The sequence below is a fragment of the Molossus molossus genome, unplaced genomic scaffold, assembly GCF_014108415.1.
Source record: "Molossus molossus isolate mMolMol1 unplaced genomic scaffold, mMolMol1.p scaffold_m16_p_12, whole genome shotgun sequence".
Taxonomy (NCBI): domain Eukaryota; kingdom Metazoa; phylum Chordata; class Mammalia; order Chiroptera; family Molossidae; genus Molossus; species Molossus molossus.
Genome location: NW_023425347.1, coordinates 57,777,600 through 57,794,491, shown reverse-complemented (window position 1 = coordinate 57,794,491; position 16,892 = coordinate 57,777,600). Strand labels below are relative to the sequence as shown.

Sequence of the window (16,892 nt, the reverse complement as noted above, 5' to 3'; positions counted from 1 at the left end):
AACAACAAAACACACACACACAAAAGATCAAGATCAATAAGAATTAATAACATGGGACTGAATGAAGTAGTGAGAATGATAATAATTTTATGACTTATATTTGAAATATTACTATTTTTAATCTGTTTTTCAAATATAAGGATTTTTTTCCCCTAAGCTACCTAAGACCTACAGCAATTTGAAAAATTAGATCTTTGTAAGCAGAATTGAAACATTTACCTTTCCCTCCAGAATTTAGAAACTTTTAGTATAATCGATACCTTCATCCCACCCTCCCCCTTTACTTTAACTTCCTTCCTATCTCACAATAATGTGAGTGGCCAAACACTCACTGTAATAATTATTGTTTTCTTTTTCTCCTTAATTTCTACCTGGAAAGATAACTCAACATTGGGCATCATCTTTAAATCGCACATCAAAATGTTCAACCAGTTGCACACATAGTCAAAGATGTTCAATGCCTAGCAATGCCAACCCCAGTAAAAGTACTAGATTTGGAAAAATACTTTTTCTTTAAGCAGGGATTGCAGTAAATAAGTACTTGATTAAAAACTTATCAAAAACTTTGGAGAAAATTGCTGGAGCTACCACCAAAGCAATAGCCAACCAGGAAAAATCTTTGAATTCCCTTGTGTAAGTTATATTAGATAATAGGATTGCTCTTGACCACATCCTAGCTAACCAAGGTGAGGTTTGCTCTATTGTAAATGCCTCTTGGATAAAACACCTCTGGTAAAATAGAGATGAGACTGCCCAGCCCATTTGGCTCAGCGGTAGAACGTTAGCCCACTAAACAATGAGTCTCAGGTTCGATTCAGCCAAGGACACGTACCTTGGTTGTGATTCGTCCCCAGCCCTGGTGCAGGAAGCAACCAGTTGATGTGTCTCTGTCAAAATGTTTCTCTCTCTCTCCCTTCCCCTCTCTCTATCTCCCTCCCACTTTATCTGAAGATAAATAGAAAAATATCCTCAGGTGAGAATTTAAAAAAAAGGGAGAGATGGGACTAGGTAAAATCTGGGCACAAGCCAGATGATTAAATAAATACATTGCCCACTGACACCTCATAGTTCTCTAATATCTTCAGCTGATTGCCCTCAGGTATTGCCTCCTGGTTCAGATCTATACTTCAAATTGGACTTAATATTTTGTTTGTCGTTATAGGAACTTTTGTTGTTATAAAACTGTATTTTATACAGCTCAATTTTATAAAGACATCACTCTGATAATAGCTGCTCAACATTTTCAGATGATCAATAAGGCTTATGAGACTTCATATGAGATACCTCAAGAAATTACAAAGGATGTTTGCCCTTAAGGGCTTCCTCTATTCTGGTGGTCTTGTTTGTCAAATGTGGCCTAAGGCTCCTAAAGAAAACACTTTCCCTCCTTTGCAGGACAGACGTAACAGGAATGAGCCTCCCTGACAATGGAGGACCTAAGATACTTTTAATAACACACCAGTGTTGCTGTCCAATGATTCTTCATCAGTGCTTTCAAGGAAACATCTCAATCAAAAGGAGGAAATATAAAATATAATATAAAGGAAGCCACTTTAAAATGGAGTCAGAGTTGCCATCCAGAGGAACTGCTTACTCCTCAAACCTTTGGAATGTTAAAACTGGGCAAAATAACCCTTGCTCTGAGCCTAGAGCAGTATTGCATCACAAGCAACTGTTTGTAAAGATAAGAAAGAAGATAGTGTGACTCTGGGACTGAAAATTAACATTCTTTAGAATAACATCACTATGTTAGCTTATCTTTACCTATAAAAATCTCTTCCATCTATTGACATAATTGTCCCTCTTTCCTTTCTCATAAATACCCCTTACCTTCACCTCCTAATTGGGACACTATTTGGGGTTTTGAGCTCAGTCTCCCCATGAGGGGCGTGCAGGAGATAGCCAATCAATGTTTCCTTCTCATCAATGTTTCTCTCTCTCTCAAATAAAAACATTTAAAAAAAAAAAGAATATAAAAATTTTTACTCTTAAACTGATGGTATACTAAAAAATTAACTTTTTCTTCTTATTGCCCCTTAATCTATTTTCTCATGGCTCATTAAAATACATTACTTTATTTATTTGCAAGTGTCCTCTCTGATCATATGATTACTCCATTGTCTAATTTTAGTAAGAAAGTTCTTAAATCTCAATTCTAGGCATGTTTTCAATGCCAAATATCTTTGCCACAAAAAATTCTATAGGCCTGGCTAGTGTGGCTCAATGGATTGAGCATTGTTCCATGGACTGAGGGGTCCCGGTTTGATTCCTGGTCAGGGCACATGTCCAGGTTGCGGGCTCAATTGCTGGTGGGGGTCATGCGGGAGGCAGCCACTTGATGTTTCTCTCTCACATTGATGTTTCTATCTCTCCCTTCCTCTCTCTAAAAAATCAATAAAAACATTTTTAAAAATTTCTATAGAATCGCATGTAAATTCTGTAGAAAGCAAAGGATGTGAATAGCACAGCTATTCCAGTATGGAAACTGCTGTGTAGAAACATTAGAAAAGAGGATTACAAGTGAAGCCTGAAGCAAAGCTTCCCCTGGAATTCCAGGGTTCAACTATTCCTAAGATTCTCGCATATACTTAATGACATTAACAGATAGTCTGTGCCCATAACCTTCTGAGGAAACCAACCTGAGTCCTGTTTCCTTGGTTAGGACAGAAAACATGAAGAGATAAAAGACTGTTACTGTCTTCATTTTTTATTTTTAATCTGACTGTGATGGGCAGTTTTTTTTTCTGGTGGATAAATTCTAATATCAGGATTCTGGTAGATATTTATTATAGTCGTCTGCATATTTTGAATTTTACTACATTAATAATGCTGTTTCTCAAGTATTTCTGATTGTCCTATGTTTGGTGCACTAATCTAACTGGCTACCAACCAATGAAGTGTACTCATAACCTAATAAGGCCTACTCTCTGCCAAGTATATTTCATCTTAAATGTCAAAAGTAGGATATAAACGAACTTTATCAGAGTCCTGCTTCTCAAAAAAAACAAAAGAGAATAAAATGGCTTTTCCAGTTTTACCATCAATATCCTTTTTATCAGATTCAAAACTTAGAATCATCCTTGCACTTCAGTTTTCTCCTTGTTCCTCTTTAATCCCTTTATCTAATCAATAAGCAGCTGATATTTTTAAGTGTTCATTTTTTATCCAATATTTTCATCTTATTTTAGGTGAAACTTATTTCCTGTGTACCTTGTTATAATGACTTCTTTCTTTCTCTTTTTTATTCTAGGCTCTCTCAACTTTGTCAATCCGTTTTTTTTCACACTTCTTCCAAATTAATCTTTCATTAAATATACTATATCATGTTCAAAATCCTATTTAAGCTCCCTGGTATTTACCCAAAGGAGTTAAAAACTCATGTCCTGCACACAGTTATTTATGGCAGCTTTATTCATAGTTGCATAAACTTTGAAGCAACTAAGATGATCTTCTGTAGCTGAACAGATACATAAACTGTGGGTATCAGATAATGGACTAGTATTCAGTGCTAGACGAAATGAGCTATCAAACCATGAGATGACCTGGAGAAACCTTAAATGCATTTACTAAAGAAGCAATCTTAAAAGGCTACATACTGTATAATTCCAACTATCTGACATTCTGGAAAAGGTAAAACTATGAAGACAATAAAAAGATTGGTGGCTGTCAGGAGCTGAGGTGGAGGTTATGAATAGGCTGAGTACAGAGGATTTTTAGAGCAGTGAATACATGTCATATATTTGTCCAAACCCATAGAATATACATGACCAAGAGTGAACCATAACATAAACTATGGACTTTGGGTGATTATGATGTGTTAATGTAAGTTCAATTTTAACAGATATACCATTGTCCTTGGCCAGAATTGAACCTCGGACTCATTGGTCCATGGGCCGATGCTCTACCGCTGAACCAAACTGGCCAGGGCAAGGGTAAAGTCTTATAACCTAAAGTCTCTGTGGATTTTTAGGTCCTCCACTGTCTGCCTCACTTTATTTACTACTACTCTTGGCTGTCTCCTACTGTCCCCAGATTCTATCATGCTCACTTCCACCTAGGGGCTGCTCCACTTATAGAGTACTTTCTATGTGCCAGGTATATGCAATACATGTATTCATTTAACCTTCAAAACTACCATCTAATGTAAGCATTATTCATTTCACTAATGAGAATTGGAAGGGTTAAGTGACTTGCCAAAGACATATTTTAGGAAATGGTGGAGTCAGGATTCAAACTCAGATTTTTTTTCTTTGTTCGTTAATCTTCACCCTAGGATATTTTTCCATGAACTTGTAAAAGAGAGTGGAAGGGAGAAAGAGAGAGAGAAACATTGATGTGAGAGAGACACATTGATTGGTTGCCTCTCACACAACCTTGACCAGGGCCAGGATCAAACCTGCAACCCAGGTACATATATGCCCTTGTCCAGAATTGAACCTACAACCTTTTGGTCTGAGGGCCAATGCTCTAACCGCTGAGCCAAACTAGCCAGAGCCATGCTCAGATCTTTTGACTTTAGAGGTGTGTTCTTAAAAATTTTGTTTATCTTTTCATTCTATAAGTGAGATTCTCTTGAGGGTTCTCAGAGGTAAAAAACAAAAACACCTTTGTGCCAGAAAATGTTTACCACAGAGTGAGCTCTGTAAACAATGTATTGAATAAATTTAAACATGTTAAAACTGCAGATAAGAGCCAAAGGAAAGATCATATTAAATCAACAACAGCAAAATGTGGAAAAAAATAAAATTAAATGTGGTGTAGATGGATGTCTTCTGCGGTGGTCAAGGAGGCAGCTTCTCATAAGAGGTGAGACTTGAGTGTAGCCCTGGGGAAGGGAAGGGCTTGTAGGACATTCCAGGCATGGGAAAGGGGATGAGTAACCAACAAAAAAGCCTTGGTGCGGTGATTCCCAGGACTTGCAGTAGACCTGTTTGGCCAGAGTGAGACCTTGGAAAGGTCAAATGGGAGATTAGGTTGAAAAAGCAACAAAATGGAGAGAGTTTAGGATACCATGGATACTCAGAAAGGGAGTTTGAACTTTGTTTCAAAGTCAATCCAAAATCACATTATTTTTTGAGAAAGGGAGTGTTTAAATCATCACTAAATGTAAGAGTGAGACTAGACCCACATGTTTGCAAAGTGATCCTTTGAGATAATTGGTCTCCACCTGTATGCTGTCATACCCCCACCCCAACTTGGGAAGTATTTCTTTTTCTATTTACCTTAAGCAAATCCCAAACACCTGTTAAGCCTGTTTAAATCCTAACAGATGCTTTCAACAAGTATAATTGATGTCTTTAATCTCTGAAAATTCTGGCTTCATTCTATTTGGTAATTTCAGTTCTTGTGTAAGTTTATTTCCCTCAATAGTTTGTTAGTTCCTAAGAAATAGGGACCATGCTGAAAGTGTATCTTTTTGCCAGGTCTAACCAGTGATATTTTCCTTTAAAACCAGCAAACTAAGAATAACATTAAAATTCCAAATGCATGATTTTAACAGATGATCCAATTGTTCTGTATATATGCTGTATATCCCTTGAAGACCGGTATTCCATTCTTAGCATTTTACAGTCAATCACAGTGCTTAACAAATACTGCATTTATTCAACGAATACATACCTGAAGATCGATTCTCTTTAACAATGTGTAATGTATTAGACAAAGTACAATGCCCAGCATCAAAATTCTCAAGTTGGTGACATTAAAGAGAGTAGAATAATGCCAGGGTAGGTTTTACATAGATATTTTTCAAAGTCGGGTTAGGATACCAAGAATAAAAATATGAAAATGAATAGTGAAATCAACACTAGACTTAGAATTAGAAGATCCTCTCTGGGTCCCAATCTTTGGGCAAATCACTTAATGTCAGGTGCGCAGTTTCTTCACGCAGTAAATGAAGTCAAGTATAATCTAAATGAAGTCAAGTAAAATCTAGGGAGCGCCCAGCATATTGCAGGCAAAATTGCTAAATTCCGTTTCTTTCCTTTTCTCATGGGGGTGCAAGTGGGGGGAAGGTAGGCCTCCCCCTCCCCCCATTATACTTCTTAGAATTTTATACTGGGTCAGTGGATATAGAAAACAAGGGAAGAATGATGGAACGCGAAAGGTAAAGGACAACGAGGGACTAAGCACATTGACCAAAACCTTTCCTGAGTCCCCCTTGAATCTCCTAGATCTTGGGTCTCCCTCTCCGCTCAGCCCTCCTGCCACACCAGTCCAGCGACCTCCCCTCCCCAGTAGTGCCGGCTGCCCCCGACCCCACCTTTCTCAGGCTCTTTAACCCTCCCCTGCCCAGTCGACCTTCACCTGCAGAAAGTGAAGCCCAGCCCCCCCGCGCTCCCTCCCCAGAGCCGGCCTCCCGCGGCCCTTGGCTCCTTGGCCAGCGCCACCCCGGCGCCCCGCCCCGGGCCGGGAAGTGGACGCCAGGGGAGGGCCTGCCAGGTGAGGCGCGGTCACCCTGGGCCTCTCACTTCCGCCCAGGTGAGGAAGGGCCGACGCCGCGCCCGCACGCCCGCCGGTGCGCCCGCTCCGGGCTCCCACCCGCGTCTCCGCCCGACCAGGTAAAGCTGGGGTCCCGGCTGTGCGGGTGCGCGCTGCGAGCGGGACCCTGCGCCTCGCGGCCGGCCGGGGGCAGCTCGTCGGAGCCACCTCCCCTGCTGCCAGCGCGCCCTCTGCCCGCCCTCGGGGAGGAGGTGGCACCGGAGTCGGAGGGCGCCGCCCGGCCGAGCGCCGGGCCGCAGAGGGTGCGGGGCGCGGTCCTCCCGCCTCGGCCCGGGTGACCCCGCCGTGGCCCCTGCCCTCCAGGCCGGGGCTCGCCCGAGGCCGCCCGCTGCGGACCCGCCCCGCCTCGGCCAGCTCTGGCGGCCCTCAAATCTCGGCCCACTGCTGTTCCGGGAGTGGCAGGGATCAAATTTTGCACCCAGATCGGTGGCTGCGCTTTGCGCCCAGAGCTGGGCAGAGTCGTTCCTCAACCGGTGACGGTGAAAGTGAACAGGTGGTGACCTGCCTCGGGGACCGAAGAAGGAAGGTGCTCAGACCCCAACGAGGGGGGCTGCTTGGCCCCGGCCCTATCTGGGCGCCTGGTGGTTACGTAGCCGAGTTCCCAGGCCGGCGATCAGGCCTGGGCTCTGCTAGCCTCACTTTGTAGATGCCGAGGGAACTGCTCTGACTTCCAGCCTTTGGGGAAATTGCCGGTTTCTTGCTTTAAGTTTGGCTCAGGAAAGCATTTTCAGATCCTTACCCGCCCCCCTCCAAAGCTCCCCAGTCCTCCCAGCACACCTAGCAGGTCGATGAATCTCCCCCTGGAGTGTTCACTTGGCATTTTGTCCAATCTCCAGATGGCTTTTATCACTTTGGATTGGTATCAGTTGTTTATTCGTTTGTCTCCGCGATTGAGAGGGTGAGCCTTTCAGGGCCTTATTTCTCTAGGGTGCTTCTCAGCTGCTTTTGGAGCCTGGCCATTGATAGGCGCACAACAAACAAGTGTTTCTTAAATGAACGAAGAAGTCTTCTGGAGAGCTAGAAGAAAAAGAAATCTCAATTAACACCTAGGATGGTAATATCACATTCTGGTCGGTCTAAGCTCCTATTGGTTGCCAATTCATTTGCGCACATCTTTTTTTATTTTTAAGTTATCTTTATTGTTGAAAGTATTACTGATGTCCCTTCTTTTTTCCCCCCATTGACACCCCCCTCCGGCCTTCACCGCACTGTTATCTGTGTCCACTGGTTATACATATATGCATATAAGTTCACACATCTTTTTTAAAGGAAAACTAGGGAGGGTTTGGGGTAAAAACTCAAATGGATTCATTTTGCAGCATCAGAAAAAGGCGAGATTGCGACTTTTAGCTAAAATGATCCTCATGTTTCTAGGCCCTAAAGGCTTTTTATAAGGTTTATCAAAAATTTTAAAATAATTAGAAAGTTAATATGAGTCCTGGAAGGTACTTTATGGATAGAAGTTATAAACTGAGTTTTGAAAGAATTTGCCCTTGTTAATTGAGACCCTATTAAAGGTTACATGAGATGAGCTTGCCATCAAAATACTAGCTTTGTTTAAAGTTGAAAAGAAATTGTTTTAAGCCCCCATCTGTATTTAAAGATGCCTTAATAAGTTTAAGTCATAATATTAATATTTTTATAACAATAAAGCTAACATAGATTCATTGGAGAGAATTTTTAGAAAAGGAACTAAAAACACTCATAAACCCCACCTACCACTGAAAATAACCACTAATAAAATTATGGTATAGTCTTTTAGTTTGTATTCAGATTAAGAAAAGTCTGTAAATTTCCAATAGTAAGTTCACTTTTAGAACCCTGTGATGTGAGACAGTGCTTCGGCATTCAGTCAGTAATCCTTGTAACTGCATTTTTACTTAAAAGCATTTAATAATTATCCTTAAGCTAAACAACCAAGCAATCTGAATTTACTTGCTTTGTTAAAGTTTAACAAAAAGTTGTTAGATTGGGGAAGCCAAAATGGGGTTTCATTTGTTTACTTAAGACTTTGCCCATCTTTTTTTTTTATCCTCACCCGAGGACATTTTCCCATTTTTTTGTTCAGGTAGAGTGGGAGGGAGAGAGAGGAACAGAGAGAGAGAGAAACATCAATGTGAAAGGGACACATCGAGTGGCTGCCACCCGCAGGGCCGGGGACAAACTGCAACCGAGGTACTCGCCCTTAGCGGGAACCGAACCCTGGTCTCTTAGGACCGCAGGCCCACGATCTAACCGCTGAGCCAAACCGGCCAGGGCAAGACTTTGCCCATCTTGGTACTAGAGTCAATTCTTTGAGAAGCAGGACTATTCCACCTTAACATTCGAGATTACTTGACCAGTGCTGTGTTTTGTTTTGCCACACTCAGGTGTTTTTTGGTTTAGATTTGAATGCCTTTTTTAAAGCTCTGATTTCAGGTTCTGGTGTAAATGGAGAGAGATTTAGAGCCTGTGAATACCCTTTCTTTGGTCCTGGGGTAGATCTACCCTGAAGAAATAGAGCCCACTTACTTTCTGCATTTGTACAACTGTGCTGCCCGTGTAGTTTGGGTACATGGAATTGGGTCCACTTACCAATGTAACTCTTGGCAAATCACTTGACTTTGGTCCTCTGTTTTCTCATTTGTAAATGATCTATCCCACTGAGTTTTGGGGAGGTTGAAATGAAATAACGTGAAAGAATGTGTCTTGTAAACTGTAAGCCACTATTCTCCCACTTTTTGCTTCTTCAAAAATGTTTAATTCTGATGAAATTATGGAGTTGTGCTACTTTTATTGGGAAGAACTCAAGTTGGTGAGTGTTCTCACCCTATAGTTACTTTGATAAAAGAAATAGAGACCGTATTAGCCAATAAAAGTGTTTGCTAAAAACACTCTACGGGAATTGTTCGGAAAAGGCATAGGTTAAAACCGCACTGTCTACATGGCTAGCCACCTGCACACATGACTGTCTACTGGCACTTGAAATAGGCCTTACTGGGATCGAGATGCGCCATAAAGGTAAAATACACATCAGATTTTGAAGATTTAGTGTAAAAACAAGTCTAAAATACCTCATTATTTGAGAATATCATTTGCATATTGAAATGATTATTTGCATAGATTGGGTTAAGTAAAATACAGTATTAAAATTAATTTTACTTGTTTCTTTTTACCTTTTCATGTGGCTACTAGAAAATTTATAATGTGGCTCACATTATATTTTCATTGAACAGCACTGGAATGTAGTATGAGTATTTTTATTCGTAAGAGGTTTTAGTTTACTGAAGCACTTACATTCCTATTTGTAAACTGATTTTTTAAACTCCCAAGTTGTAGGTCTTTCTATACTCCCCTCCCTTATATTCATTGCATTGATGAAAATTTTTGCTGGTCAGTCTTCTGAAAGAAACCATTACTGACTACAGAGCAAAATCTCGGCTAAAATGATTCGATTATTGGCTGGTATGTCTGAACGGTCATAGATTCAATTTTCGGTCAGGGCACAGACTTAATTTTTGGATTCGATCCCTGGTCCCAGCATGTATGGGAGGTAACTGATAGCTATTTCTCTCTCACATTGATGTTTTTCTCTCCCTCTCTTCCTTTCTCCCTCTCTCTCAAATCAATTTTTTTTTTAAAAAGTAAATTAATTTAATTAGCTTTTTTGTTTTGTTTTGTTTTTGTTGTTTTTTTTGGTATGTGCCCCTAGTGGGAACTGAACCCAGGACTCTCTGGTCCATAGGCCTATGCTCCAACTGCTGAGCCAAACTGGCCAGGGCTTAATTAGCTTTTTTGAAGCCCCTAAAATAACTTAAATAATTTTGATTGTACATAGATGTTAATCATATTAGTAGCTACCATTTATTGATGCGTACTGTGTGCCAGGCCAAATGCTTTATAATATCTTATTTAGTTCTTTCAACTATAAATATTTAGTCATTTTCATTAACTCTATTTTACAAATGAGGGAACTGCGGTGTAGGGAGATTTAAACAATTGGCTACAAGAACCACAGAGCTGGTTTGAGGAGTAGATTCCAGGATCTGTGATTTCTGAGCTTATAGGCTATACAGTTTCCCATATTTCAGGAATTGGTTATTGGATAAACTAGGAAAAAGTTGATATTCAAAATAGATATTTAATTCTAATACTGTGTGGGGGTTTTTTTTGTAATTTTTTTTTTCTTTACTGATTTTAGAGAGAGAGGAAGGGAGAGGGAGATAGAAATGAAAATACCGATGAGAGAGAACATCAATTGGCCACATCCTGCATGCCCCGCAGTGGGGATTGGGCCCACAACCTGGGCATGTGCCCTGGCCAGGAATCGAACTGGTGACCTCTTGGTGCATGGGTTGATGCTCAACCACTGAGCCACACTGGCTGGACTGTAATCCTGTTTTTGTGTTAATGGTCAATAGGAAACAATCTAAATGTTCACTTACAGGAAATTGGATGAAGAAATCATGTATTCCTACAGTGGAATACTATTTAGAAATTACAATGAATAAAGAGGAGCTGTGTATATCATCATGACAAAACCTTTAAAAATATAAAGTTGAGCTAAAAAAGCAAATTGCTGAAGGATAAATATGCAATATAATCACCATTCATATAGTTTAACACCTGCGAAACATACTATTGTAAACAAAGGCAGTGTGCATTTTAAGTATTTCGGATTAGAATTCTTTCTATATTGATTGCATGCAGTTGTGAAACTGCATTGTGGTTAAAAGAAGTTAGTGAAATCTTTGTGAGATGAGCATTCTCCAATGTTGGTCTTACTCATACAAAGAAAAAAATAAGCAAAGCAAACCGAAATCTTGTCCTTTGCTTTGGCGCTCTGCACACCTTGCCTGGTTGGTAGGTTGCTTTCAGGCCCTGATCTGACGGCTTTTAGGGGCAGACCACTTTTCATTTATGTTTAGCCCCTAATTCATGGGTGTAGCTTTGATAATAGGGACTGGGTCGGGCTTCTGCCTTAAGAAAAGTGGTTTCCTTTGGAGTTATTTTCTGGAGCTTCTAATGAAGGAAGGAGATGAGTTCAGTGGATATTGAGAGTCGGGTTGACAAACCTTTTGTCTGTACTGAAAATTTGAAATATCTGATTCTCATTTTTAAAGTAGTTATCTGTGGGAAAAGTCATTAACAGTTGAACTTCCCTCCCTCCCAAGGTGAAATTTACTCCTATCCATGGTATCTATGTTGTCTTCCTCTGTTATTACTTTTTCCAAAGTACTTTTCCCTGGGTATTTTGAAACTATAGGAAGTTTTCTACATTTGCAAAATGGAGATGATAATACATTTTAAGAAGATAAATGAGATGTTATACACAATGACCTTGCATTGTGCACAGTAGTCACCAAAAAAAAAACTAGTTACTTGGTTTTGTGACAGATAAACTGTTTTTTGGGAAAAGGCCAGGAGGAGAAAGGAGGGTGAATATTGATGAGAAGGGTATCTAAAGCCTAGTTTGGCCTATTTCACAGTTTTCTAGGATTCTTTTCAATGTCACAAGCATGCAAAAATGGCTTGACCATATTTCTGGAGAGAAGTTAAGGGCACACAGTCTATGGTATGAAAGAATTGAACAATATATTTGAGGTGGAAACTAATCATTAGTGAAGATTATGAAATCATAGGTCTTTTCAATGGGGACTGGCTACATGATCAGAGATCCATGTATGTGAAAATCGCCCAGATTTTTTTTTTTTTTGTCAATCATTGGAGAAAACTGACACCACCAGGAATACAAAAGCATACCATAAAACAGCTTAACTTTGTTCAAAGTGGGCAAGTTACAGGCAGAATATTGATATGCATTAACTAACTTCGAATAGTTCAATGAGAAAATTAGTATTTAGCCAACTGAACTATTCAGAAGAACTGACTCAATTTTCAGTTCTGATTCTGAGTTTAACATGGTATCTTTCTGCTTCAATTTTAACATATCCTGAATGTTCATCATTTAGTGGACTTAAACATTGCCTATGGCTTAAGCGTATGGCCCTAAAATATCAAAATTATTCTGGAATTTATATATCTGTATCTGAAAGCCCAGGAATATAGTATAGTGTTTTGGCAGCAGCCAAAAAGACAGTGTTTTGTTTTCCCAAGGGGTTTAGAAAAGGCCTTATTATTTGGTAGGGACACAGGGCTAGGGCACCTGTCTTGACTCTGCATTAACACGGCAAAAGTGTTTATTTGCAGTTACAGGGAAATGCCACCATTGGCTAGGGGAGTTTGTTTTCCATTTAATGTTGAGCTTTAAGGACAGTGGCATGATGATTAGACACAACCCGAGCTTTGCACTCCAAAGGAAGCAATATAAACTGAAAGTTGTTCATGAACTTCAATTTTTTAATATCTTCTGAAATCATGACTTTATTTACATTTACAGTTGTCCCTCGTTTATCACAGTTAATCAGTTCCAGACGCTAGCGGTCGCACCCGGCGTTGAAGGATTCCTAGGGTGCTCAAATACATAGGCCTACAGTCCACACATATAGTAATTTTCATTTTAATTGTAATACAGGGGTGTATAATTGACTCAGACAACCGAGCACGTGCTGTATCATTTTCACTGTCTTGATCAACTTTTTAATGAATATATTTGAAAAAACCGTAATAGAGTGAAGCCGCGAAGGTTGAAGCATGAAGTGGCAGGGACGACTGTAATAGCTTTTAGTTTGTTCAGAATCCCTGGTTCCCTTGAGCTCTGGGGAATTCCCATTGCAGAGTTATGTTCGGTCTAATTGTGATCAGCCCAATTCACACCTGCAGTTAGAGGCTGAATACCTGTTCTTTCTCAAACAGATAGCCAGTTATCTTCTGGTCCCACATTTTCAAGACAGAAGCATAAGATGTCTTGTTAATTTTCAGATAAAAGTATAAAAGATCTTGGGGGAGTTACTGTCTTGTCTGCTAGTCTGCAAAGTGTTCCTCAGGATCCTTAACTCAAATTCTTGAACTGAGGAGGTTAATAAATCTTTTCAATAGTTTCCTCTACCTAGAAATTTAAATTAAATTTTATCTGTGCATCAGCTTTTTCTCCCAAATATTCCATTAATTGGTGATGGCTAAGGGCCTGGGTATTTTTTTTTTTTTTTTAATAAAAAACCACAATATTATAATAATTTCCTTCACTGAAATCCTACAGTGAACCAGACATGAAAAATTCATGGTACAAACTCTCTTGATCAATGATGGAGTAGAAGCTGCTGAGCATAATGAACCACTCGTCCTCTGGAGGCTGTACAACTATGAGGACAGCGGCACACTGTGGCAGTCTAATGTTTTGATTATGATCTATTATAGGTAGCCGATCTATGACAGGTTAGACTCAGCTTTGCCATGTTTAAACAAACTGGAAATTTCTTGCTGTAAGCACCGTTGATTCTTTAGCCTAGTCAAATAGGTCAAAGTTGTTGGCTGAAGATTTCCAATGACTGTAATATGAGTGGGACCTGAGTGCTGCTTGCTGGATGTTCAGCCGTAGGGTTACATTCCTTCCTTCTGTCTTCATATGTTCTGAAGGTTCTAGTCCCCTCCCCTAGATTTAACCCAACACCACGGAATGGTAGTAATTTTCCATTCCTGCTTTGAGGACATAGTTTAGCCTTTATTAAATGTGAGTCAGAAGATTGGATGGCCAACCAGTTTCTACCCTTTGCCCTTACCAAGGGACACTCTACCACTATGGTTTCTAAAATGTGCAGCATGATCCATCGGGAGGATAGAAAGGTGACAGTAAAACCTTGCTTTTTAGTTTTTACCTATTATGACATATCTAGTTTATATGTGTTTTGTGTTTTTTTATCCTCACCTGAGGACATTTTTGCATTTATCTTCAGACAGAGTGGGAGGGAGAGAGGGAGGAAGAGAGAGAAACATCGATGTGAGAGAGACACATCGACTGGTTGCCACCCACATGACCCCAACCAGGGCCGGGAACAAACTGCAACTGAGGTATGTGCCCTCAGTGGAACCGAACCTGGGACTCTCTAGTCCTCAGGCTGACACTCTAACTGCTAAGCCAAATTGGCCAGGGCATCTTATGTGTTTTAAAACACATTTGATGTGTAAATATAATAGTATATGTTTATATTTGAAGGCCTGGGGTGGGGCAGGAGCAGGCTGAAGGGTGCCAATGGGGGAAAGAGGGTGGATATCTGTAACAGTTTTGAACAATAAAGATAAATTTAAAAATTAAAATAAAAAAAATAATTTAATTAAGGTGAGTGGTCAACATATTTTTACTGATGGGAATGTGTGTTTAAAAAAGTTTGAAGACCACTAATCTATCCTATTACCAGAATTACCTTTTTAAATATAAATCTGGACTCAATACTTCCCTCCTTTAAAAGCTTTTAATTACTTCCGGTTTCTTACAGGATAAAGACCAGTCTACTTAGCATTATTTATAAGGCCCCTCTCAGAGTGGTCTTATGTAAACCAGTGCTTCTCAAACTCTCATTGGTGAAAGATCAGGGTTTTCCCACTCAGTCTTTCAAGGACTGATATTTTTGTAAATTAAAAAAGTGAACCGCTAGAAAAATGAAAAAAAAAAAAAAAAAAAAAAGAAAGAAGTACAAGGGAAGTCAAATTTTTTTTATTACTAAATTTAATAGATATAAATTACTCTGCCACATTGCATGGTTCCTAAATGCGTATTCCCAGTTTTAGTACTTATCTGTCTGTGGCCAGGCATCAGATTGCCGCCCATACGTATAGTGGTCTCAACTACGTTTTTTGCCCTTTCTGCTACTTTTAGAGACTATGTACTAACTAGGTCATTTAGAGCTAGTTACTATTCTTACAGAAAGTCATACACTTTTCATACCTGTATGCAGTAGTTTTCAAACTGTGGTCTCTAGGCTGGGAGCATCAGTATCACATGGAAACTTTGTTAGAAATGCAAATTCTCAGGCCTCAGTTCAGACCCACAGAGTCAGAAACACTGGGGTGGGCCCCAGCAATGTGTGTTTTAACAAGCCTTCCAGGTGAGTTGGATGCATGCTAAAATTTGAGAACCACTTACATAGAGAAGTCCTATATTCATTCAAACTGGGACACTGAGAGTAAAATGGAGCACTGTTAATAATAATGCTGGGTAATTTGAGACTGTTTTAGGCAAAAGAGGACAAATGGTTACTTTACTCTTATACCCCATTCTTTTTCTTTTAAGAGAGGTTTCTAATGTATTCTCATTTCATCATTCCCAAACTTCCCTAGGCAGAGTTAGTCACTCTCCCTGTATGATTTCTCTTAGCATATGGTACATATGCACCTCTGTTATTGTATATAAGTGCTTTACAATATAATTATCCCATTGGGCTGTTATTATCTTGCTATAAATCTGTTTTGCTCTCTCATTAGGCCATCTAGCCATTATGTTTTTGTTTCTTTTATTTTTTAAGCTATAAAATGAATACATGCTTTTTGTTGTTGTTAATCCTCACCTGAGGATATTTTCCATTGATTTTTGGATTGAGTGGAAGGGGGAGAGAGAAAGAGATGGAGAGAGAAACATAGACATAAGAGCACATTGATTGGTTGCCTCCTGAATGACCCCAACTGGGGCTGGAGATCAAACCTGCAACCCAGGTAAATGCCCTTGACCAGGAATCAAACCCTTGACCCTTCAGTCTGTGGGCTGACATTCTAACTGCTGAGCCAAACCAGCCAGGGCAATACATGCTTTTTTTAAATCTTTTTTTTTTTTTTTTTTTAGTACGTGCCCCTAGTGGAAACTGAACCCGGGACTCTATGGTCCACAGATCAATGCTTCAACCGCTGAGCCAAACTGGCCAGTGCACAATACATGCTTTGTTAATAATGTTCAAACAGCACTAAAATCTGTAAAGTAAAAGTCTAATTTTTTATCTCCCCATCCCCACTTCTACTTTCTAGAAGTAATCACTATTATTAAGTTGACTATGTAAGTCTAAAAACCCACACACACAAATATGTGTATTTTTTTATGAAAAGGAGAAAATAATGCATATATGTTGAAACTTTGTTTTCCCTTATTCAGTTGTGTATATTAAATAATGTCCCTTTGTTATTGGTGGAAGGAGGGTACCCTCTTTCCCATTGGGTGCTTGGCGTGGGGTCCTTATGATAGTTCAAGAAAAAGAATTTCCTGAGACTTGCACAGGAGGATGAGTGATTTTTGTTTGCTGGAATTACATCTCTAGGATTCCAAAGTCCCATTTTCCTTAATCCAGTCCTGGAAGATGAGCAACTGGAGACTTCAGTAGAGCTAGTAGCAAAGCCAGTGTCCGAAGTTTCCTTTCCATGGTGGAATTGGGTCCGGTATAGCATTAGACTAGTTGTAGTCCATTGTGTGGGGTCCACATGGCTGTGACCCATGTGTGTAAATGCAGGAGTGTGAGAGCCCCACAACCCAG

The 16,892-nt window shown here is 39.8% G+C and overlaps 1 protein-coding gene across 1 annotated transcript in view; it reads left to right on the top strand.

Annotated features, from left to right (window-relative positions):
- Positions 1–6,505: 6,505 nt before the first annotated feature.
- Positions 6,506–16,892, top strand: part of PATJ (PATJ crumbs cell polarity complex component) — a 332,328-nt gene continuing 321,941 nt past the window's right edge. The window contains exon 1 of the mRNA XM_036256685.1: positions 6,506–6,560. The gene's annotated coding sequence lies outside the window, so the exon portion shown is untranslated. The remainder of the gene's footprint in view (positions 6,561–16,892) is intronic.